This window comes from Giraffa tippelskirchi, chromosome 12, assembly GCF_054371585.1.
Source record: "Giraffa tippelskirchi isolate mGirTip1 chromosome 12, T2T-mGirTip1v1.2.pri, whole genome shotgun sequence".
In the NCBI taxonomy this organism is placed as follows: Eukaryota; Metazoa; Chordata; class Mammalia; order Artiodactyla; family Giraffidae; genus Giraffa; species Giraffa tippelskirchi.
The window spans coordinates 94,119,680-94,143,022 of record NC_137286.1 but is presented as its reverse complement, the minus strand read 5'-3'; the positions used below and the strand labels follow the sequence as shown (position 1 = coordinate 94,143,022).

At 42.1% G+C, this 23,343-nt stretch overlaps 1 protein-coding gene and 2 long non-coding RNA genes across 7 annotated transcripts in view; all 3 read right to left on the bottom strand.

Annotated features, from left to right (window-relative positions):
* The window catches only part of LHFPL6 (LHFPL tetraspan subfamily member 6), a 276,744-nt gene that overhangs the window by 97,941 nt on the left and 155,460 nt on the right, over positions 1-23,343 (bottom strand). The window lies entirely within an intron of this gene.
* On the bottom strand, positions 5,959-7,981 carry LOC145528785 (uncharacterized). Its single transcript, XR_014070649.1, has 2 exons — positions 7,216-7,981; positions 5,959-7,143 (listed from the first exon to the last, which is right to left on the bottom strand). It is a non-coding gene; the product is annotated as an uncharacterized LOC145528785 (long non-coding RNA).
* On the bottom strand, positions 17,868-21,618 carry LOC145528782 (uncharacterized). The gene is made up of 2 exons (XR_014070646.1): positions 19,644-21,618; positions 17,868-19,024 (listed from the first exon to the last, which is right to left on the bottom strand). It is a non-coding gene; the product is annotated as an uncharacterized LOC145528782 (long non-coding RNA).

Here is a 23,343-nt window from a genome sequence, read left to right as displayed (position 1 = left end):
AAAAACAGCATGGCAATATCTTATAAAACTGAAGATATGTTTGCCATATGATCCAAAAAGTCCATCCCCAGGAATTTATCCAAGACAAGTGAAACTTCAGTCTGTACAAAGGCAAAACCACAGCAACAAATTTAATCAGGAGTTAAGGGAGAAAGCTAACTATAAAGGGACATAAAGGAACGTTTTTAGGGTGAGGGGCTTTGTATTTTGATAGTGGTGGTGGTAAAAAATTGTGTGCATTACCAAAGTTCAACTAGCCATGACCCTCAAAATGGGTGGATTTGATTGCATGAAACACATTAACAAATAAACTGGGGACCCCTGGGCGGTCCAGGGGTCAAGACTTCACCTTCCAGAGCAGGGGTTGCGAATTTGTTTCCTGGTTGAGGAGCTAACATCCCACATGACTCGTGGCCACAAAACCGAAACGTAAAACAGAAGCAATATTGTAACAAACTCAATAAAGACTTACAAAAATAAAATTGAAAATGATATAAATGTTTTTCTTTATCCACTGCCTTTTGGTAAAGAAAAGGACCGAGTCCCAGAGGAAGCTACCACAGAAGAGCACAGGGAGGTTAAGATTTTCAGAAGAGCATGATCGAGAATCCAGATCATAAAATAAGTCCAGCGCAAGCAAACTACTTTCCAACACTGTGAATATGATCCAGGAGCATTTTACTTTATAGAAAAAAAATGTTCACTGGGGGGAAAAAACAAGAAATAACTGCTGTTTCTGGGTACATTAAGTTACATAATGGAGAGACAGCTCAGTCCTGTGACAGATTTCCAAAGGCAGTCTGCTGCAGCACACGCTGGAGAACTGAGGCGGAAAGAGTGAGCTGGGGAGAGGATGGAGAGGAGAGTTCAGTGCCAGTCTGGAGAAGGAACAGCTGGGAAACAACCCAGGAAAAAGTACCAGGCGAAAGAGGGGAAGGGAAAAAGCAGAGGAAGAGCTGGAGGGTGTCAAAGGAAAAGGACAGAGCAAAATAAGACAGGGCGTCCAAGCAAATGAAAGCAAGCAGAGTTGGAAAGCAACTAGGATGAGTCAAGAGAGAAGAAAAATATGGAAACGCCCACAAGGAAGGAGAAACATAGAGTGAAGGAGCGTTAAGCAGAGCAGCTTTGGACAGGAAGGGGAGATAGGAGGCTGCCAGTGTACTCTTTTGCTGTAAAATTAAACTATGTTCAAGAAATATTACAGAAATAACTGAAAGAATTGCTTTCCAGATGCTCCTCACATAATTTTTTTCCCCCTCTATTAAGAAATGGAACCCTCCTAGGGCCTTTCAAAATCTTATTTGGCTCCCTTAAACTTAAATCAGGTCAGGCAAGGTGTCTCTTCCAACGACATTTTAATTTACACATTATTTTTAATAATTCTTTTCAAAGATTTCAATGTGTTTAGGAGGCGATTTCCCACTCTGAAGCAGAAGGACAAGAGGAAGGTATAGTATAAAGACAGATGTGTATTCTGGATCCAGGATTCTCAGCAATTGTGGGAGTTGGAAGTGAAGTGAGTGAAAGTCGCTCACTGGTGTCTGACTCTTTGCGACCCCATGGACTATACAGCCCATGGGATTCTCCAGGCCAAAATACTGGAGTGGGTAGCCTTTCCCTTCTCCAGGAGATCTTCCCAACCCAAGGATTGAACCCAGGTCTCCCTCATTGCAGGCGGATTCTTTACCAGCTGAGCCATAAGGGAAGCCCAATATGTCCCTTAATTTTTCTGTGTGGGTATGTATATTTTTTTAACACGTAGCTTTTTTATTCCTAAATTTTTATTTTTTTTATTTTTGGCCATACCATGTGGCATGTGGGATCTTATTAGCTCCCCGACCAGGGATCAAACCCATGGCCCCTTCATTGGGACTGTGGAGTCTTAACTGCTGGACTGCCAGGGAAGTCCCTGGTGTATCTTAACAAAGCAATCTCTCTTGCAGTTCCACTTATTTGACTCTTCTTCCTTGTTCGTTTGTTCAGTTGCTTAGTCATGTCCAACTGTGTGTGACCCCATGCACTGTAGCTCGCCAGGCTCCTCTGTCCCTGAGATTTTCCAGACAAGAATACTTGAATGGCTTGCCTTCCTTCTCCAGGGGATCTGCCCAACATGCGTCTCCTGCATTGGCAGGTGGGTTCTTTACCACCGAGCCACCAGGGAAGCCTTCTTTCTTTAATCCTTCCTCCTCCCAACCCTTTCCTGGTGGCTTGTTTCTTTCTCCCTCTTTCCTTCCCTTCTTGTGTTCCCTTCCAACAAATATTGAGAGCATATGTTATGCTGAGCACCGTGCCAGCTACTTAGGACGCAAAGCCACAAGGGGTTCCATTCTATTCAGGGTTTGGACTGGCTTGGGGACAGTTAATTCATTGGTCACTTTCATCGTTTTAACATTAAGAAGAAGCACCTATTGATTTTTCTATCCTTCAATATAAAATCTTTTAAAGGATGAAAACAAGACTCTTTTCCATGGGAATTGTAAGCCTTTTTGGATACAGCATTTTTCCTGTTGTACGCAATTATTTCTCTCCCCATTTCCTAAATGTCATGTCTTCACCATTCAGTTTGGAATGTAAAAACTGAGCCTGACAAGACAGCCTGAGGCTGCACACAACAATCCTGTGAATTTAAGAAAAATCACTTATGGCAACCACAAAAGCTCCAACATCCCAAAACATTAACACTTTTAGAAAAATGTGTCTCATTTCAGCAAAGAATTTGATGTACAAGGAATCATTCAAAGGAGGTCTGGAAATATACTAACTGTAGTTGGCACATCAGCATACCTTTCAACTCTTTTAGATTACCACAATTATCAGAAAGAATGCTGTATAGGAGGATTTTTTTTTTTAATGTCCCCAGGTGACTCAGTGGTAAAGAATCCACCTGCCAATGCAAGAGATGTGGTTTCGATTCCTGGGTCAGGAAGATCTCCTGGAGAAGGAAATGGCAACCCACTCTAATATTCTTGCCTAGGAAATCCCATGGACAGAGGAGACAGGTGGGCTACAGTCCCATGGGGTTGCAAAAGAGTCGGACATGACTTAGTGAGTAAACAGTAACAACAACATTTATATATCTTTTTTTTTTTTTATAAATTTATTTATTTTAGTTGGGGGCTAATTACTTTACAATATTGTAATAGTTTTTGCCATACATTGACATGAATCAGCCATGGGTTTACATGTGTTCCCCTTCCTGGACCCCCCACCCACCTCCCTCCCCATCCCATCCCTCTGGGTCATCCCATTGCCCCGGCCCTGAGCCCTTGTCTCATGCATCAAACATGGAATGGCGTTCTGTTTCACATATGATAATATACATGTTTCAATGCTATTCTCCCAGAACGTCCCACCCTCACCTTCTCCCTCAGAGTCCATAAAATTGTTCTATGCATCTGTGTCTCTTATTCTGTCTCGCATATAGGGTTATCGTTACCATCTTTCAAATTCCATATATATGCATTAGTATATTGTATTGTTGTTTTTCTTTCTGGCTTACTTCACTCTGTATAATGGGCTCCAGTTTCATCCATCTCAGTAGAACCGATTCAAATGCATTTTTTTTAATGGCTGAGTAATATTCCATTGTGTATATGTACCACAGCTTCCTTATCCATTCGTCTGCTGATGGACATCTAGGTTGCTTCCATGTCCTGGCTATTGTAAACAGTGCTGCGATGAACATTGGGGTACACACGTCTCTTTCAATTCTGGTTTCCTTGGTGTATATGCCCAGCAGTGGGATTGCTGGGTCATATGGCAGTTCTATTCCCAGTTTTTTAAGGAATCTCCACACTGTTCTCCATAGTGGCTGTACTAGTTTGCATTCCCACCAACAGTGTAAGAGGGTTCCCTTTTCTCCACACCCTCTCCAGCATTTATTGCTTGTAGACTTTTGGAACATTTATATATCTTATTCCTCCTTCTTCTCTTACACTATTCAGTGAATCCCTTGAGCAGCCACTGAAATTTCTCTTTTCATGCTGTGACTGAGTTCTGCAAACTAGACAGCATTTGAACCCAAACATCACACAGGATGCTCGGTCACCTACATGACACAATCCTGGACAACACAGCAGTTTCAGGAAAGAACAAGGCTCACAGCTACCTTCACACCAATCAAAGCTCAAGAATCCAAGGACTGATTCTGAACAAATCGATAAGCAACTCCCATCCTTTCTTTGGGAGAACGATCACATCTCTGCCTGCCTCAGAGTTGCTCCAGCTTCTCCCTGTGCTTTCCAATGATGCCTGAAAAGGAGACATTTGAACAAGCACCCTGGTACGGATTTTAAAAGCATGGGCTTGTTCAGGGGGCAAGAATGTGGGAAAAGGATAGTTAGGGAGTTACATCAGATACACACTAGTTTATTTAAAATGGACAACCAACGAGGATCTGCTCTATGGCACAGGGAACTCTGCTCAACGTCATGTGGCAGCCTGGATGGGAGGGGAGTTTGTGGGAGAATGGATACATGTATACATACGGCTGAGGCCCTCTGTAGTCCACCTGAAACTATCACAACATTCTTAACTGGCTATCCACCAATGTAAAATAAAAAGTTTAAAAAATAAATAAATAAAATAAAAATAAAATTTTTATTTAAAAAAATAAAATTTAAAAAAATTAAATAAATAAATAAAAGTGTAGGCTTGCAAAGCATCATGCACACTGGTTTCAACCTGCAGAAGAGAAAGCACAAACAGCTGCAAGCCCAAGAGTCCTGGCATCTTTCAGTAGTGTTGAGCGATGACTTCTCAAAGAGCAATAGCTGGTTCTTTTAAGCTCCTTGGTACGGAACCCAGGACAACATTTGCGGGCTCTGAACAGTATTTGATGGTGCAACAAATGCAAACAGCGTGGGTTATTTTGAGAGTCGTGCTCTTAAGCGATTAAAACTCCTAACAGATGCTCTTCGTAGGAGTTATCTCCCTTGGAGTAGACATTCAGTTTGCTCTTTGGAAATACTAATGGGGAGAAAAGACTCTCTTTGTGATCGTGCCAATGCTTTAAACCCAAATGTCCTCGACTGCATCTGTTTACAGCTACATGTGCGAGGGCAAGTGGGAGGAGGGGCAAGCAGAACCATCTGGAGAACTTGAACACAAGTCACTGTCCCTGGGGCAGGTTCTTCCTTACAGATGAGGTCTGTACTCAGATATGGTCAGGCTCGTCTCTGCCCGAAAGGATAAAAACAACTGATCCTTAGCTAGTTATACCCAGGGAAAGGACTAGAGAAGACCAGAGGTGGAGGAACAGTAGCAAAAGCCAAGACAAAAATCGACCTGGAGACTTGCTGTTGAAGGATGTGTACCGAAAAAAAAAAAAACCCTCAAACCAGCAGATAATGGTACATCCAGCTGGAATTTCTTCTCCTACGGGCATTTGTCACATTATGAACTATCAGTTTTTTTCAATCCTCGATTTTTTTTTTTAAGTTAGTTAGAAACCTCTCACAACAGACAGAAGAGCAGACCAGGATTTGTAGAAAGTAACAAACAGACTAGGGTTGCATCTGTCATCTGGGGATTATTGCAGAGTCAGTCCTCTATCTCAGGTCAGTGATCAGCAAAGGTGGAGCTTTGGGTTTCCTGATAGCTCAGTTGGTAAAGAATGTGCCTGCAGTGTAGGAGACTCCGGTTTGATCCCTGGGTTGGGAAGCTCCGGTGGAGAAGGGAATGGCTACCCACTCCAGTATTCTGGCCTGGAGAATTCCATGGACTGTATAGACCATGGGGTCACAAAGAGTCAGACACGACTGAGCGACTTTCACCCAGAAAGCCTGGAGATGAAGCTGCGATACCAAGAGGAGGGAGAAGAGATGACTCAAGGCTCAGACACACTCCCCTAAGAATTCATTTACTATCAAAATGTCACAGCAAAACCGCCCCCTGGGTTGAGCTTCTTTTGGACTCTTCTGAAACTCTCTTAGCTTTGATTGCCTTTGCTTGTCTCTCTTTTCTTTTTCTTTCTTAACATACGTTCTACTCTGTCTCACACATTGTGTCTTTGGAGAAGCTCAGTAAATTGAAAATACCCATCTTTTCCTCCCATTCACATAATGGTCAGTATATTTAAAGTCACTGCTCTCTACAAATATTTCCAAATGCTACCATCCTATCTACATACAGTTTTACATCATTCAAGGACTTTTAGAGAAAGGGAATAAACTTGTATTAAGCAACAAATAAATGCCACATACTGGGCCATGCACTTTTCCTTTCTGTCCCCCTCTATGAAGTGGGGTGTGGATGCAACTGTCACCAGCTGTACAGATAAGGAAACAAATTCAGGAGAGTCTCCCAAGTGATAAGTTGTAGAGAAAAGAATCAACCTGAGTTTGTGTGATTCCAAGTCCTGATGGTGCACTTTCTTCTGCTTCTTGTGGTGCTCAGAAAGCCTCAGGAATTGAAGTCTTGTGAGGACCAGGCGAGAGTCACCTTTGAAGGGTTTGGAATCATTCTTCAGGTTAGGGCTGGGGATGTTATCATGGTTATTTATCCTCAAGGAAGAAGTGAGCTAAACCAAACCAAGGTGTAGTCATGGGGGCTATTCATGGCTAATGCTCTCTGGTTCCAAGAAGCATCCATGAGCGAGTTCAGGAAGGGAAAGTGGCTCCCTGGGGCAGCTTTGCAGGCTCCACAAAAGCACTCTTCCTCTATCCCACCCACAGAGCCATCCAAGGCAGTGACAGGAAATGAGTGGCAACGCTACTGTTAACTCAGATTGAGAGATGCGATCAAGAGTGACGAATTGAAAAGATTCTGGGCTCTGACAAGAGTACAGAATCAATCAGGTAAGCCTCACTGACCTCCCTCCATTTTTGCATCTGGCATGAGTTTGGCCAAATGATTTCAATCTCATATGACTTCAATCCCCCCCACCCTCATCCCTACAACTTTCCCCAAACCACAGAATGTTTTGTTCCTTGATAACTAATGTTTTGTTCCTTGATAACTTACGTGTTGTCAAAACTGGGGAGGTAGATTCACAATCCATAGGGTATCATACTATGTTTACTTTGACTGTGCAACTTCACAGACTGAGCGACTGAACTGAACTATGTTGACTCCACCGGCATTCATGTAACTAGTGGAAACAGCAATGATCGCCTTGGCGGGTTACTTATACTGACTATAACACTATTCAACACAACTCAAAGTGTCTGATATAAAATAATCTACTTGACCCAAATTTTCCTGTTAACATAACACTATTCAACACAACTCAAAGTGTCTGATATAAAATAATCTACTTGACCCAAATTTTCCTGTTAACACATTCAGTTCAGTTCAGTCACTCAGTGGTGTCTGACTCTTTGTGACCCTATGGACTGCAGCATGCCAGCCCTCCCTTGTCAGGATACATTTAACAGGAGGCTTCCTGTGTGCTGTTTTCAGTCTTGCATGAATTCTATGTTCCTTAACAGCACCTGAATACAGGTGCCAGAGACCTGGCAAACCGGCTTTCGGGAATAATAGAAATTCATGTATCTCATTCGTATGGAAATTCCATATGGTGAACAGCAGCCATTTACAACTCTTCTCTTCTGATATGTAAAGTAACTTTTACAACCTCCTCTATTGAGAATGATTCTAGCCTCTGGCTTTCTAGATGACTTGTTAGATTTTTGATCCCTGTCTCTGCTAAAAAGGGCTATCTTGTAAGAGAGTATATATATGCCCACAATATGTTGAATTAACGCCTCTGTTCCATCAGAGCACTGGTCCCCGTGTCTTTCCTCATTCTCTCTATCGCTCTTGCTCTCGCTCGCGCGCGCGCTCTCTCTCTCTCTGTCCCCTTCACGCGGCTCAGCCTCTTTTTTTCTTTCTTTCACTTTTTTTATCGGTCGACTCTGTACCCCCAAGTTCCGGTCCATTAAAGGACCACAGCACTCCCTGTCCACCACCACCTCCCGAAGTTTACTCAAATTCATGTCCATCGAGTTGGTGATGCCATCCAACCATCTCATCCTCTGTTGTCCCCTTCTCCTTCTGGCTTCAATCTTTCCTAGCATCAGGGTCTTTCCCAATGAGTCAGTTCTTCACATCAGGTGGTCAAAATATTGGAGCTTCAGCTTCAGCATCAGTCTTTCCAATGAATATTCAGGACTGATTTCCTTTAGGATGGACTGGCTGGATCTCCTTGCAGTCCAAGGGACTCTCAAGAGTCATCTCCAGCACCACAGTTCAAAAGCGTCAATTCTTTGGCACTCAGCTTTCTTAATGGTCCAACTCTCACATTCAGACATTGTGTACAAATACTGATGTAGAGACTTGCCTGGTGGTCCAGTGGTTAAGAATATGCCTGTCAATTCAGAGGATGTAAATTCAGTCCCAGGCCCAGGGACTAAGATTCCACAGGCCCGGGGCAATTAAGCCTGTGTGCCGCAACTATGGAAGCAGGAGAGCCCATGCTCCTCATCAAAAGAAGCCACCACAATGAGAAGCCCACACATCCCAACTAGAGAAAGCTGGGATGGCAACAAAGACCCAGTGCAGCCAAAAATAAAATACAAAAATACATAAATAATTTTTTTAAATGCTAAAAAAAAAAACACCTCACAAATATTCATTTAAGGTGGGGGTAAAGTAATAGTATTTTAATCTCTGGGTGGGTACCTGTGACAGTCCATGAGCTGCCATGTAGTTATAGAGACTACAGTTGGATGAGAAAGATCTAATGACTTCTTTCAATCAGAGAAATTAGGCGGATCATTGGTGAAGGTGTGGAACCTCATAGCTCTTATTCTTTGAAGTGGGAATTCCCTTGCAGTCATTTGGTTTCCTGAGGGGTTCTGTTGTTGCACACCCATGGCCTTGTGCAAATGAACAAATCCTGATTCACGGATCCCAGATATGATAAGTATACACTGCAAGCACTCTGCTAGTCCCACTCATTGGGCAATAGGTTTTCTAGCTATGCAGACAGAATACCCCTAATACGTGGGTGCTGACTGGACACGGAGGCCCTCACTATGATGAGGTAGCCCCCAGTTGACTAAAGTACCTCCAGAATTGCGGTGCGGAGTCATCATTCCTATGATTACGAACTCTACCCTGGTAAAATATGCCAGTCACAAAGGGAATTATGAACTCAGGAGATGTTTAAAAAAGGGGAGTTTTCAAGTAGGTCAGTGATTTACATTTCTTTCTGATAAGCTCAGTGATGAAGTAGTTCATGAATTAGAACTCAAAAGAGTACGGCATTAAAAACAATCTCCAGTACAGCATGGAAACACCAGTGAGAATAGGTGGGTTATATCAAACTAGAAGTGATACCTGGGGGCCAGTTAAGTCTTTCCAGGAGTAAACTGTATAAAAATCAGTGAATTGAGGGACAGATTCTAGACAGCAAAGGATAGGCATCATTTCACACTTGACCCAGACCAATAAAGTGAAAATAAAGATGAAAGTCAAATGAAATTGATGAAAATTTCAACCCTGATAGTTGCTAAAGACTATTCATATTGAATTTTGGATGAACTGTCATAGTTGACTCCATGTCAAAGAATCGATACCAAAAAAAAAAGTTTTAACCCCAAACTGCTACCAAAAAAAAAAATGTAAAGAAGCCCAAACCTGCAGTTCTTTAATTCTATGCAGTGAAATGTGTTAGCTAAAGCTATAGCTAAGTATGATTTTATTTCTGTAACATTTGAAAGATGAATGTAATAAATTCAAACATCAAGAAAACACAGTCTTCTGTCAGATCTAATGTCTTGATTTGGGTTTTAAATATCTGATCACTACGGAAATAAAGTATACGACCTATTTCCAGAGAACTGGAAATAATGAACTTGTTTCTTTCCATAATTAATAATATACAAAGGGGGAAACATGGCTATAACTATTATTCAAGCTAATTATCGTGAGATGAGATCTCAGACTCACATACTGAATGAGTCCTTCATATTATATCTGAGACGATTTTTCTTTTTCTTTTTTGGCCACATTGAAAGGCATGTGGGATCTTAGTTTCCTGGTCAGGGACAAAACCCATGCCTCTTGCAGTGGAGGCATGGAGTCTTAACCTCTGGACTGCCAGGGAAGTCCTGACTGTCTTCCAGACACTTATTACCTAAAGAACAAAAAGCCAGTAATCTTCAGGCAAGGCTGCTGTCAAATCCCATAAACCAGGGACCACAACTGATTAGCTGATTTGAGTAGTTAGGGCAGATTTGGTTGCTATGGCAATAAAGGAAGGGCTGTGGAAGATCTGATCAATTGAGAGATTCCTTATTCTCATGAGATTTCATAGAAATCAGAAGCTACAAAGAGAAAACGCCCACCAGGTTATTGACTATGGCCATAAAATAATACTTTAAATCACTTCCCGTTTGAAGCATTTAGCATTACAAGTGGATTCTTTACTGTCTTAGCCACCAGGGAGGCCTCCAAATGAGGGGGCCTTACCAAAATAATTTTTAAGGTGACCCAAGACAGCTAGTGGCATCCCTAATCTCTCATTAACAGTATGTTCAGTAAGGGGGTTCCTGGACATTACATGAGAATACAAAAATTTTAGGGGCTTCCTGTCTCTGTGACCACTAAAGAACTCACTCTCCTAATTTAGGAACTACTTATCCGATACATTCAACGACTTCAAATGGCCATTACCAGATTATTGCAATTTTGGGTTAAAGAAAATGAGAGTTCCATTGTCCACAGGCCATGTCCCCCACCCTCTGCATCCAATTCCAGAAGGAACAGATAGGAGCTGCATACATCATGTGTAAGGATGCTCATCTAGAAAAGATCAACTGGGAAGTCACTTCATAATCCTTATTATCATTATTATTATTTTGGTGACACTTGGTGGCAAGCGGGATCTTAGTTTCCTGACCAAGGATTGATCCTGAGGCCCCTGCAGTGGAAGCAGGGGGTCCTAACCACCGGATGGCCACGGGGAAGTCCTCACTTCATAACCCTCATTTGAATCAATCCTGATTTTGAATCAATATGAAGAAGAAGAGGAAAGGAGTCACCTGTATGGGGAGAGTTCCTTTCGCTGAAAAATGGTCCAGCAGAGGCCAGTAATGACCCACTGAGAAGAGGGCCTCTCATCTTGAAGGAAAACGGGGCTCACAGAGCTCAGTGGTGGCTTCCTCTAAGGTCCTGTGACCGTGATGGTGCAATGATGCTGGGCAAGAAGTACATCCCTTCCCTGGGGCACTGCCCTCCGTGCTCCTTGAAAAAGCTTTTTCCTCTTAAATGCAGGCTTCTGATCAAAGGGGGCTCTCTTTTGTGGAAAAGAGGCTCAAAAAAAAAAAAGGGGCTCCATCCCTCAGCCCTGTACCTTTCACTAAGAAGAGTGAAATCTTCAAGAGTAAGTGAATCTCCTCCTGGCTATCTTTAACCTTCAACACTCTTCTTTTCTGAAGGGGGTCTCCAAGTCAACAGGGCTAAAGAGTCCTCTTGTCTATCATGTGAATACAATACTCCTCCCTCTTGGTTCCATATTCCTTCCTTTCGATGTCATTAAAGTCTTTCTCAAGAGCTCCTATTCTTGAAATTCTTGAAATAGCATCCAACTGCTATCTTTTCCACCAATCTAATACATAAACCCAAATAGTCATAGCTACCTTCAATAAGGCAAACTTAGTATTTGCAGATCTGTGTAAGCCTCTGTATGTCTGAAATTCCTTTATCATTTTTCTCCTACTACCTTTCTGAAAATTCTTTACTCCTTGATTCATTCCTCTTACTTATCCTTTCACTTTTTTTGTAATAGACAAAGAACATGAAAAGCTTCCTTTATAGCTGTTGTGGGGTAATCATGCATTTCTGCCTGACCTTAATCATTTGATTCCAAACAGTGAGCTGGCGAGGCCAGCAGAGGCTGGGGCTTTGCTCTTGTCATCAGATGGGCTACCTAGTATCCAGTGGTTCTTGAAAAAAAAAATACTGGTTGGTTTCTTGAACTGGGCCAAGATTCATGCAATATCTTGACATTTCTGTCACCAGCATAATTCTTCTATGGTATATCTCTTCATCCTTGGCTATGTCCTAAATATAAAGTCGTGGTTTGCATTTTGAAGTTCATTAGGATTATTCATAGTCTGCAGGAAATTATCCGAATACAGCTTCCCGATCAAAAATATCCAACATTACCCTTTTACATTCCCATTACTATGTAGGACTTCTTTACACATGATAAAAAAATTCTCAGAGGAAGTCAAGTGTTAAATTCTGTTTTCTTCCATCAAAAACTCAATCCTGATTTCATAAGGGAATTCATGTTACGATTCACATCCTCTTTTCACTATTTGTACCATTGGGAAATGCCAAGATGTACCAGTAACAGGGTCAAAATTCAACATTCTCTTCAAATAAATGCCCAAGCATTGCTTGCTATGCTAGACATGCTTTAACTACTTTTGTCTGCCTTGGGCTAGCATCCCCGTGTAAAGCCTAGGGCAGCAGTAGCTATTCTAGGAGAAAAATCATATTTATAAAGATTTAACGCTAGGGTACTAGTCGCTGCCACAGACATTTCCCAGCTCTCTTGCCAGGAGAGTCATCCTCAAAGCACTTCAGATTGGATGCTGTCTTTTGTCTCCTGGCCTTAGGACAGCTCCCTCCCCGCTTCTCCCCACCAGGCTCTCAACTCCCTCCTTCTTAGTGCTACCAGCAGCCAGGAAGTCACTGAGTGTTCAAAATACTCCTGGGAATCAGATTCTCAGGGTCACTGGGTCCCTAGCAGTCCCAGCCCGTCCACTTTTCTAACATGCAAACCGCAGCCCACCACTCTCTCCTCTTTATAATACGGCTTGTGGTCCTCTGGCTCTTTCCTTCTTCAACACAACCGATGTCTGTCTTCACTGTGTTTCACTCATACGAGATGTGGGACATAGGAGCGTCTCAGGACGCTTGTCTACAGTTGGGAATAATCCCAAGGGCCCCTACAATGTCCTTGTTGCCTTGTTAGCCTTGGGAGTCAGCCAGTGGGTAAGTGCTCAGGATGAAAAATATATGAGGAGAAAGTTGTCAAAAGAATCTAACGTATATGTATGACTGATTCACTCTGCTGTGCAGCAGGAAACTAACACAACACTGCACAGCAACTATACGCCGATAAAAATTAATTTCAAAACAAGGAGTCTAAGAAGCCCTGTCTTTGTAAGACCACATGGGTTAACAGAGTGAACTTGAACTAGTCATCTGTGGTTTCTGATGGGCCCAGGGAACTCCATCTACCTCCTCACCAAAGTGAAACAGAATCAAAGTATGATTAAAGTTATCTCTACAAAGCATGTGCTGGATATCTGGGGTGTGCTAGGCTCTAGGGAAACCAAAGTTGAAAATGCCACACAACATCTCTTTCTGCAAGGTTGTTATAACCAGCTGTGGTCTCAGACACAGAGTCTCACAATCACATGGCGATGCCTCATTACTACAACAGAAACACATGCAAAGCACTATGAGAGCCAACGATTAATCACGCCTCCAGGAAAAGTCACGGGAAGATTCAGAAAATACTGCAAGAGGCAATATTTATCTCCCAGACTTAGAGTGAAAATGGCATTTGGGGTTGAAGAATCAAGCTAACCATTTCATCTCCTGACTCACTTTTAAAATATATGATCCAAGTCAAAATAGGCTTGCTAAAATGAAATACTCCTTTTGTAAAATGTGATGAAACGAAATGGGCAAGATAAACTCCTCTTCAATATCACATATCAAATATGTTATCTGCCAGGCCCATTAGAAGAAATGCAAAGGAAAACACTTTGCTATGTTTAATTTATTAAGAAAGCTCTTGTCAAATTTAGAGACTAACAAGTGTCAATTTCAATTCAATTTAACATTTTGCAGTTTATTCTGTTTAACCTTTATTTTTTCACACTGGCAACTTTTTAATCACCATTATGTGTCAGTTGTTTTCTATGAAAATTAAACATTGGCTGCTAAGGACTAAGCTGAAAAGGAAACTTCTTTTAATTACAAACACAGACTTTAAGAAATGCCAATAAATCAAAACGAAAATTTCTTTTCTTTTGGTTTTTAACAGATTGCATTTCAGCTACACACGTTTATAACTCAGTGGAGGAACAGGTGCACCCACAAATTCATGCTCTGTGATATGGATTTTATAACAAATAGTTAAAAAGATAGACATGATAAATGATACAAAAAAAATTTGATACTTAGTTCAACAGTTTTCCAAACATGAAATCTAACTTCTAAAAGCACCTGAGTGAAAAAAGGCTGTTTTGAAAACAAGTGTAATAATTACTCAGGTTTTAGATAATGCTTTTCAATGTATAAAATGTTATTACATAATAACAGTAAACATTTCAGTTCGGGTCCAAAACAAGAGTAGGACCATCATTTTAGCTTCTCTCTCACTTTCTACTTCAGATCTTCAGACATCTGCTCAGTAAATATCCATCATGTGTCTACAATGAGCAAAGCTCTATTCCAGGCTTTGATGATGATCTACAAATGAAACAAGAGAGTCCTCCCTGGTGGCTCAGCTGGTAAAGAAGTCGCCTGCAATGCAAGAGACCCCAGTTTGATTACTGGGTCAGGAAGATCCCCTGGAGAAGGGATAGGCTACCCACTCCAGTATTCTTGGGCTTCCCTGGTGGCTCAGCTGGTACAGAATCCACCTGTAATGTGGGAGACCTGGGTTCGATCACTGGGTTAGGAACATCCCCCAGAGAAGGGAACGGCTACCCACTGCAGTATTCTGGCCTGGAGAATTCCATGGACTGTATAGTCCATGGGGTCACAAAGAGTCAGACACGACTGAGCGACTTTCACTTTTTCCTAGAAGGACTTAGAGACCAGCCAGGAAGACACACACACACACACACACACACACACACACACACACCAACAACCATAGTGCAGGTTTGGTACAAGTAGAGCCAGATGCTGGCAGATGTCCAATCAGAGTGAGGAAGAAAGTCTTCTGGGGGTATTGATCTCTGTGCTGAATTGTGAAAGACTGAGGGATGAGGAAGAGTTAGCTAGAAGGGAGAGAGAAGGCTATTCCAGGCAAAGGACGCAGGAATTTCTATCATTTCCACTTTGCCACCTTAAAACATCATTGAAATCTGTTCCTTCCTCTCCATTCTGACTGTCATTGCTTTGTTTCAAATCCTCAACATTTTCTCCTGAAGGACATTAATACAAATGTTTCCTAGAGGCTTTTGGTACCATGATAAGTTGGGCAGAAAGGAGAGGGCTGTCATTTGACCATGGCAGACAACAACGCTGCCTTATAGCCCGTTATCCATATAAAGAACAACCAGGAGGTTCTTAAAAAATGGTCATGAGATAATTCTGGTGTCTTGGAAACTCTCTCAAGCCTCTTTGCCTCCCAACCTCAGCTCTGACTGCCCTCCCTCACTCCCGCAAACAAATTTATCAAGAACATATATTGATCTGCTGTTAAGTTGGATTTTAGTTGGCTTTATGTTACATATTCTTACTTACATGTGTGTTGTACCATGTGTACTATATATGTCACGGGGGACCAGAATGCTCAACCTTAGAGAGAAATCAACAAGTCACTATAATTCATTTTTAAGGCATTCGAAAAAGTCTTGCAGCACAAAACTGTAATCTAAACATGATTATCATTCCCACTCATGGTTATCCTAGAAAAATACAAAGCTTTTCCAGTAAAAGGGACTAATCTAAAAACTTCTTCAGCAATGCATCATCAAATGATCCTTATCCTTATGGCGTGATGGGACACATGGAAGGCATTTATTCTTTTCCATCTGGTCTCACAGGAAGACAATAAATATTCCAGGCAGGTGAGGTGGTGCTCACAAACCACTCAGAAACTGGTGACAGGGCAGGACCAAAACCTGACTCTCAGGTCTTCTAGTTTTCGAGCCATTTTTCTTTCGACTCATCTTGCTGGCCCTGGAGTTTTAGTAGTTTATAAACATGTCTTCTCTCTGTGGCTGAGTGCATCCTTTTTCAAATATACTATAGTCAGTCATTGGAAAAAAGAACCAGACTACAGAAACTAAAATCGCTGACTGTACATGCAAAGTCACTCAGTCGTATCTGGCTCTTTGCGACCCTAAGAACTGTATCCCCCCAGGCTCCCCTGTCCATAGAATTCTCCAGGCAAGAATACTGGAGTAGGTAGCCATTCCCTTCTCCAGGGGATCTTCCTGACCCAGGGATTGAACCCATGTCTCTTGTGTCTCCTGCATTGGCAGGCGGGTTCTTTACCACACGTGCCACCTGGGAAGCCCTAAAACTGCTAGTTAGTTTCATCTAATTTAAAACAGCATCCCATCTTCAGTTAGCAGCATCCTTACAGCTTCCACCTCTCTTTGCTGAATGCAGGACTCCCCCTCCCCCGCTCACCCCAGATGTGTGTAAGAAAGACTGTGAGAGTCCCCCGTGCAGAAACAAACTTTCTCTCTTTCTCCCTCTCCTGGCATCTTCATTGTTCCAGGGCTCCTGCTTTAAAGTCAGATAAATACCACACGGCTCCACTTGTTGTATTTATTTCCCAGGGAATACGCCAAGGCTCAGCAGTGAAAGCAGGAACTTTTTTTTCTTCTCTTAATGAACTTGAAAGGTTTCTTCTCTTCATTATTAACTGTAGTCCCCACTCCCGTGCAGCTCTTTTCGGCATCTGCAGCTGAAGTCCCTTGAAGGTATTGGCACTCCAGTGATAAGTTCTCATTGTGCCAGAGGTAATGACAGAGTGAAGGGGACAGCCAAAGGCAGAGGGTGGCGTGTGAGTGAGCAACAAAGGTTTTCACGGAGTTCTCCTCTCCAACGTCCTCTCTGTATCCACACCAGCAAGGTTTTTGACGCCACCTCACCTGTCTCCTTCAACCTGGTGTGCTTTAAGAACCAAAGGTCTCTGAGAAAATGCCCAACTCTTCCAGAATAACGACAGGACAAGATCAAATATACACAGACTCACACATACACACACACACAAAGTGAGCACAAAATGCCACACTGAGACGTATATTACTAACCTTGCAGTTAATAACTGAGATCCTTAGAAACTCAGAGTGAGAGAATGAAAGTCCATGTGAATTCAGGTGACGGATGAGGCATTTTTGATCCCCCTACGATGCTATTCAAAACTTTTTAATTTCTTCTAGTATAAATGTGCCCAATTTCACTTTGTCTACTAAGTTAGTCTACAAGATTTTACAGAGCTGAGCTCCCTGCAGTCTTCTTTCTTTCAAGGGCACTGCCAGCAATCTCCCCTGCAATGTCATCCAATGACATCCAATGTCATCCTTCTTGGGTTACTTTTCGAGAACCTGTCACATGCTGATATTCAGTAGGAAATGATGTCTCAGTGGATGGGAGTAGAAAGTAAGACACAAAACAGTTATATTACCTAGAATTTATGAGAGCCAAATACTAATGTAGTATTTACAGAGTAAACGCCATTGACATCGTATCAAAACTGGAATCTGTTCACAAGTTCTGGTGGGCTCCAAAAAAAAAAACACTGAATGATTAAAAACTCCAAGTGCAAGCGTTCACATTGAATCAATAGGGTGGTTCCACATGGAAGTGGTATTTACATGAGGAGGTAAATATCAACAGGCAACTCCTTGGCCAGTTTGCTGATACATATTCTCATGAATTTATAATTAAGATATCCAACTTGTGTGCTAAGTCGCTTCAGTCATGTCCGATTCTTTGTGACCTTATGGATTGTAGCCCATCAAGTTTCTCTGTCCATGGGATTCTCCAGGCAAGAATACTGGAGTGGGTTGCTATGCCCTCCTCCAGGGGATCTTCCAGATGCAAGGATCAAACTCCCATCTCCTGCATTGACAGGTGGGTTCTTTGCCACCTGGGAAGCCCAACTTAGCACTCTGGCAAAGAGCAACTTTATTTATTTTTTAAGAATATTTCTTTATTTGTCTGCGATGGGTCAGTTGCTGCACAGGGGATCTTTGATCTTCGTTGCAGCATGCTGAACCATTAGTTTCTGCATGCAGGATCTAGTTCCCTGACCAAGGATTGAACCCAGAGCGCCTGTATTGGGAGGGCAAAGTCTTAGCCACTGGACCACCAGGGAAGTCCCAAAGATCAACATTAAAGCTTAATAAAATGCTACTTCAGAATCTCTTTGGATCCCTTTCTGTATGACTAAGGAGTAGTAAGTCCAATTTCTTTGGTAGAAACAAAAAGAGAAATGGGGAGAAAAACAACTTTCCAAAACTTGATGACCATAAAGTAGATTTCCAATTACACAAAATGTCCTCAATATGTTAAAACAGAGTTTGGAGGAAGGGTAAATATTGAATGCATCATCATTGATTCCAGAGCAAGAGTGGATAGTTTATATTCCTGAATAAACTGCAATTGCAACATCAGAGGTATTCTGCCACAAGCCTCTGCTTACAGATATTTTATGGGTATGCCTTCTTTATGACCTGTATTAAACATTCTGCATCTTGTGGTCTGAGAAAATGTAATAAAAAAGGTTTAAGTAATATCACTTCAGAAAGAAAAGGAACAAATTGTCTCCTTGTAACAATACAGCTTTTCTGTTTTATGGGTTTGTTTGAAATAACAATACAAATTATTTTTCAGTTTCATGGAGACAGTTCCCTTATGTTTCTTTTTCCATTTTTCTTGGTCTGAGTCAGTGTTCCAATTTTTGATGTTAAACTGGGCAAGACACATTGGTAATGACTTTTTATTTATACTTGGTCTTTATCTCATAATTTAAAATATTATTATTTTTCCCCTCATTTGTTCAAACGGGATCTCTCAAAAAAGAAGAGAAGAATGTTTCTCCACCTTCTTTCTTACCCTTCTGGAGTCAAATTAACATGCCAGTGTGAAGTGAATTTAAAGGATACTCTTAGGGTTAATTTAATGCCACTGCACGCTAATCCTGACCTGGCAGTGAACAAATAAATAGCACTTGTTAAACTCTGCTGGTGCTAAGTACCCGACAAAGGGAGCTGTCAGATGATGTCCCAGTCCATGAGGACAGACCAGGGGCAGGGCCTGGCAAGCACTGCACACAGTGAAGCATCACAAAAGTGAAAGCCGACTGGAGCAGGTGGAGAGGAGGAGACTCAAGCAGGAGAGACCCCCAACAAGTAAAGGGTCTTGTCCTCCTAGTTGGATGATGGTGAAACGCAATCTTCCAAGAAGGAATTTGTTTCATACATCAATGGTGCTCATAATTTAGGTTGAACTTGTTGAAAACAGACTCCAGGGACCTTCTTGGTGCTTCAGGAAGTCTGCCTCCCAATGCAGGGGATGCGGGTTCAATCCCTGGCCAGAGAACTAAGATCCCACATGCTGTGGGGCAACCAAATCCGTGAGCCACAACTACTGAGACTGCACGCCACAACAAAAGATCCTGCATGTTGCGACTAAGACCCAACAGAGCCAAACAAAAAACACATAAATACTAAAAACAAAAGACTCCAACTCTGCTCTCCCAGAGAATCCTACACAAAACCTCTCAGCTCTGACCCAGAAATCTGGGCTTGTGATAAGCTTCCCATCTGATCTTGATGCATGTGGTTCCCAGGACCACCCTTGGAGAACCACAAAGTAGACAGATGGGGTGGGGGGGGTGGTGGCAGGGAGTGTGGGTGGGGTGGCAGACCAGGTGGGAGGAACCGTCTGTGAGACTACAAGCAAGGAAATGTGGTGGTCACTGAGCAACTGAGAAATCATGGAGGACTTGCTTGCCAAGTGGAATTACCTGAACTTGATCTTGAATGTGCTGGAAGAGAATCCAGTTTGGTACTAATAAAATGAGAACTAAGAACAGATGTGCTCAATAAATTTAATGATAGTCACAGAGCTGAGAATCAATTTAATTTTTTAAATTTGATTAGTTGATCCATTTTTTAAAGCTATGAAACAAATGAGAAATGCCTTTTCCACCACTGTTTTTCACGCAGACATTAATGTCAGAATATAATGGTTTCATTTGCCCATGAGATTTTGGGGGGCTGGCAGCACATCTCCTAACAGATGATGCCAAGTGGCCCATGGCTACTGCAGACACCATCCACAGCCACACACAAGGGGGCTTCTGGGACCATGCCCATCTTTTGGTTGGCACAGTGACATGTTCTGAGATGGCTCTGCATCCCAGAGGGGACCACAGGTGGCTGGGATGTATCAGTTAACATCACAGGGGAGCCCTCACCCATGAAAGAGCAGCAATAGGCTATCTTGATCAGAGTATAAATAAAGCAGCACCAGTCACCGGTCCAATAAAAAATTCAGAGGACCCATTGTCCCACCACTCAGGCAGAGCACAGACAATGACAAGTGACAGTGATGCCCGGAATAAAGGGCTGAGTTCACGGCACCCTCGAATAAAACAGCTACCTCATAAAAAAAGCATCCCACAAGGCAGGAAATGAAAAAGCATGCGGTGACAGAATGTGCTTATATCTGTGTCCTGATTATATATCACCAGTGATTTTTAAAACTATTTCATCCAAACTAAAAAAAAAAAATTACCCTTTCCCATAAACTGATTATTTACTATTTCTATTAATGAAATACGGCAAAAACACATGATCAATAATGTATTTAACCTAATGGAGAATATATCCTGGCTTCTTCCTGTGTAAGAACATTAAACTTATATTAATGAAAAACAAAAATCTGAACTACAAAATAAAAAAAAATAAACTCTATTTTAAAGTCAATTAGATAGGGGGACTAGCCTGGTGATCCAGTGGCTAAGACTCCACACTCCTAAGGCAGGAAGCCCAGGTTTGATCCCTCATCAGGAAACTAGAGTCCACATTTTGCAATGAAGAGTTTACATGCTGCAATGAAAGATCCTATAAGCAGAACATCTAAGACCTGGTGCAGACAGATAAATAAATGTTTAAAAAGTAAAATAAGTTCAATTAGAAAGATACTATTTGAATAAAAGCTTGCAACCAAAATAAGACACCATATTCCAAAGAGGTATTTGGTCCTTGGCAAAACTTCTAAATTCTTACTAAAGATCTAGTAAGAATTTGGCAAAAAAGCTGAGCCTAACGAGATTCTGCCAAAAGTAGGTAAAAATTTTAATGAAAACCGAACTGAGGGCAAAGTGCATTCTTATTGTGTTTTTTCAAGTTTCCAATATAATTTGTATCAACTATAGCATCACTAGAAAAATGTCTGGTTAAAAATATTTAATATATTTCAAGTGTGAAGAATCTGCAAACCACATTTACAGTGGCATCAACAATAACATTTAATAATGGATGTACTCAATATTCCAGAACCGGTGAGGAGCCTCTTCCCTCCAAGATGATGGCCAACAAACACTCCCAAGCTTAGAAGTGGTGTCTTTCATATTTAATGAAATACACAATCTCTGAGCCTCATTAAGTTTGAGCCCTGCTCCAGTGCAAAGGAGGGTGTTCCATATGGTCTTTGTAGTTACATACACTGAATGTCTGATAAGCTGCTGACAAAATCTGCAAATAGTCACCGACCAAACAAGGGTAGTAAAAGAGAAGTCTGGACACTTCAAACTTCATTCTCATTTCCTTTTGCTCCCGAGCATCCACTTCATGCTTTCAGACCTGGTCTCCTCCTGGGCGGCCCACCCAGCTCTCCCCTACCTCCCCCGATGTCACCACCATCAGGTCCCTGCTGGCCCAGCGCGGCATCTCAGTTTCAGACACTCACTACACCCAGATTCCTCCTCCATGACTCTGAAGCTTTTCTGCTCCATTTCAGTCAGACCCTCTTCTTTCCCTAAAGCACTGCTGTATACACAGTCAGCACCACCTCACTCAGTTTAGCACTTCATATGTTTCTGCCTCCCTGAGTAGGTTTCACAAAAAGGAACTTACTCGCAAGTATTTTTAGAATTCTGTTAGCATCTCTAAGACTTTCCTGGCAGCTCAGACAATAAAGCGTCTGCCTACAATGCAGGAGACCCGGGTTCGATCCCTGGGTTGGGAAGATCCCCTGGAGAAGGAAACGGCAACCCACTCCAGTATACTTGCCTGGAAAATCTCATGGATGGAGGAGCCTGGTAGGCTACAGTCCATGGGATTGCAAAGAGTTGAACACAACTGAGTGACTTCACTTTCTTTCTTTCTTTCTTTAGCATCTCTACCATGGGAACTATAGAATACCACATTTAGCAGTAGAACTTGATCGGCAAGCGAGTTCCTTGTCTCCAGAGGATTTGTGAAGAGGAACACGCTTCTGTTACTGAATCCCCCAGCTCCATACTGTAGGATGCTGTCAAGAAGGAGAAGAGTGTCCTGTATACAAACCAAGGGGACGTTGGTTCGCAGCACATGGGAGTCCATCCCTAGATGAAACATGTTGTCTCTTGTTTGCTGATACGTCTGCTCTTTAGTTAAGTGGGAAGAAAGTGTGACTTTCAAGAGGGGGGAAAATATCCAAGGGTTTTCTGGTTCTAGTTCTAGCTTTTCTCATGATTTATGAGAGGCTCCAATACTTTGGCCACCTGATGCAAAGAGCTGACTCATTGGAAAAGATCCTGATGTTGAGAAAGATTGAGGGCAGGAGGAGAAGGGGACAGCAGAGGATAAGATGGTTGAATGGCATCACTGACTCAATGGATATGAATTTGAGCCAACTCTGGGAGACAGTGAAGGACAAGGATGCCAGGCGTGCTGCAGTCCATGGGGCTGCAAAGAGCCAGACGTGACAGTGACTAAACAATAACAACAATGAGAAGTCTCTTAGCAGGGTGGCATGGTCAACAGATAGCTAGTAAATAATGATGGTGTCACTGAGCACGAATCATCTGTCTATTGATTTCCCTTAAAAAGTCAGTCATGGATAAGCTTATTCAAAAAGGACATGGATGGAAGCATGAAGTTACAATGAATCAATGCCAATCAATCAATCAACAGCATAGAGTTGGAAACCAACGTCCAATTTTGAGGGGAATTAAACTAAGAAAATGTTTTCAAATGAGGACAGTCATCCCATTTACACAAACTAAAGCACGGTCGGTGTTTATTGAGCACTAACTGTCTACCAAGTACCATTCTAAGGGGGAACAGGGAAGAAGTGAGTGAGTGTCCCCACCCTCCCAGGCGCAGGTTTGCTTCACCCTGTGATTAAAAGAAGTTCTGAGAAGGGATATCTAAATGGCGTATAGAATACCCACAGAAGACTTTGTGGAGTCCCTGGGAATTTATTGGATTTTTCTTTAGGAAACCAGAACAAAACTGTGAACAGTTTTCTGAGTCTCTGTGGGGTTCCAGACACCATGGCAAATGCTGGAAATCTTTTAATGAATAAGTAACAACTGAAAAGAACTCAAGACTAGAAAGGAACTAGACCTATGAACACACAAGCCTTACTCGTATACTAAGGGCACACTACGTGTACCTTGTAGGGATA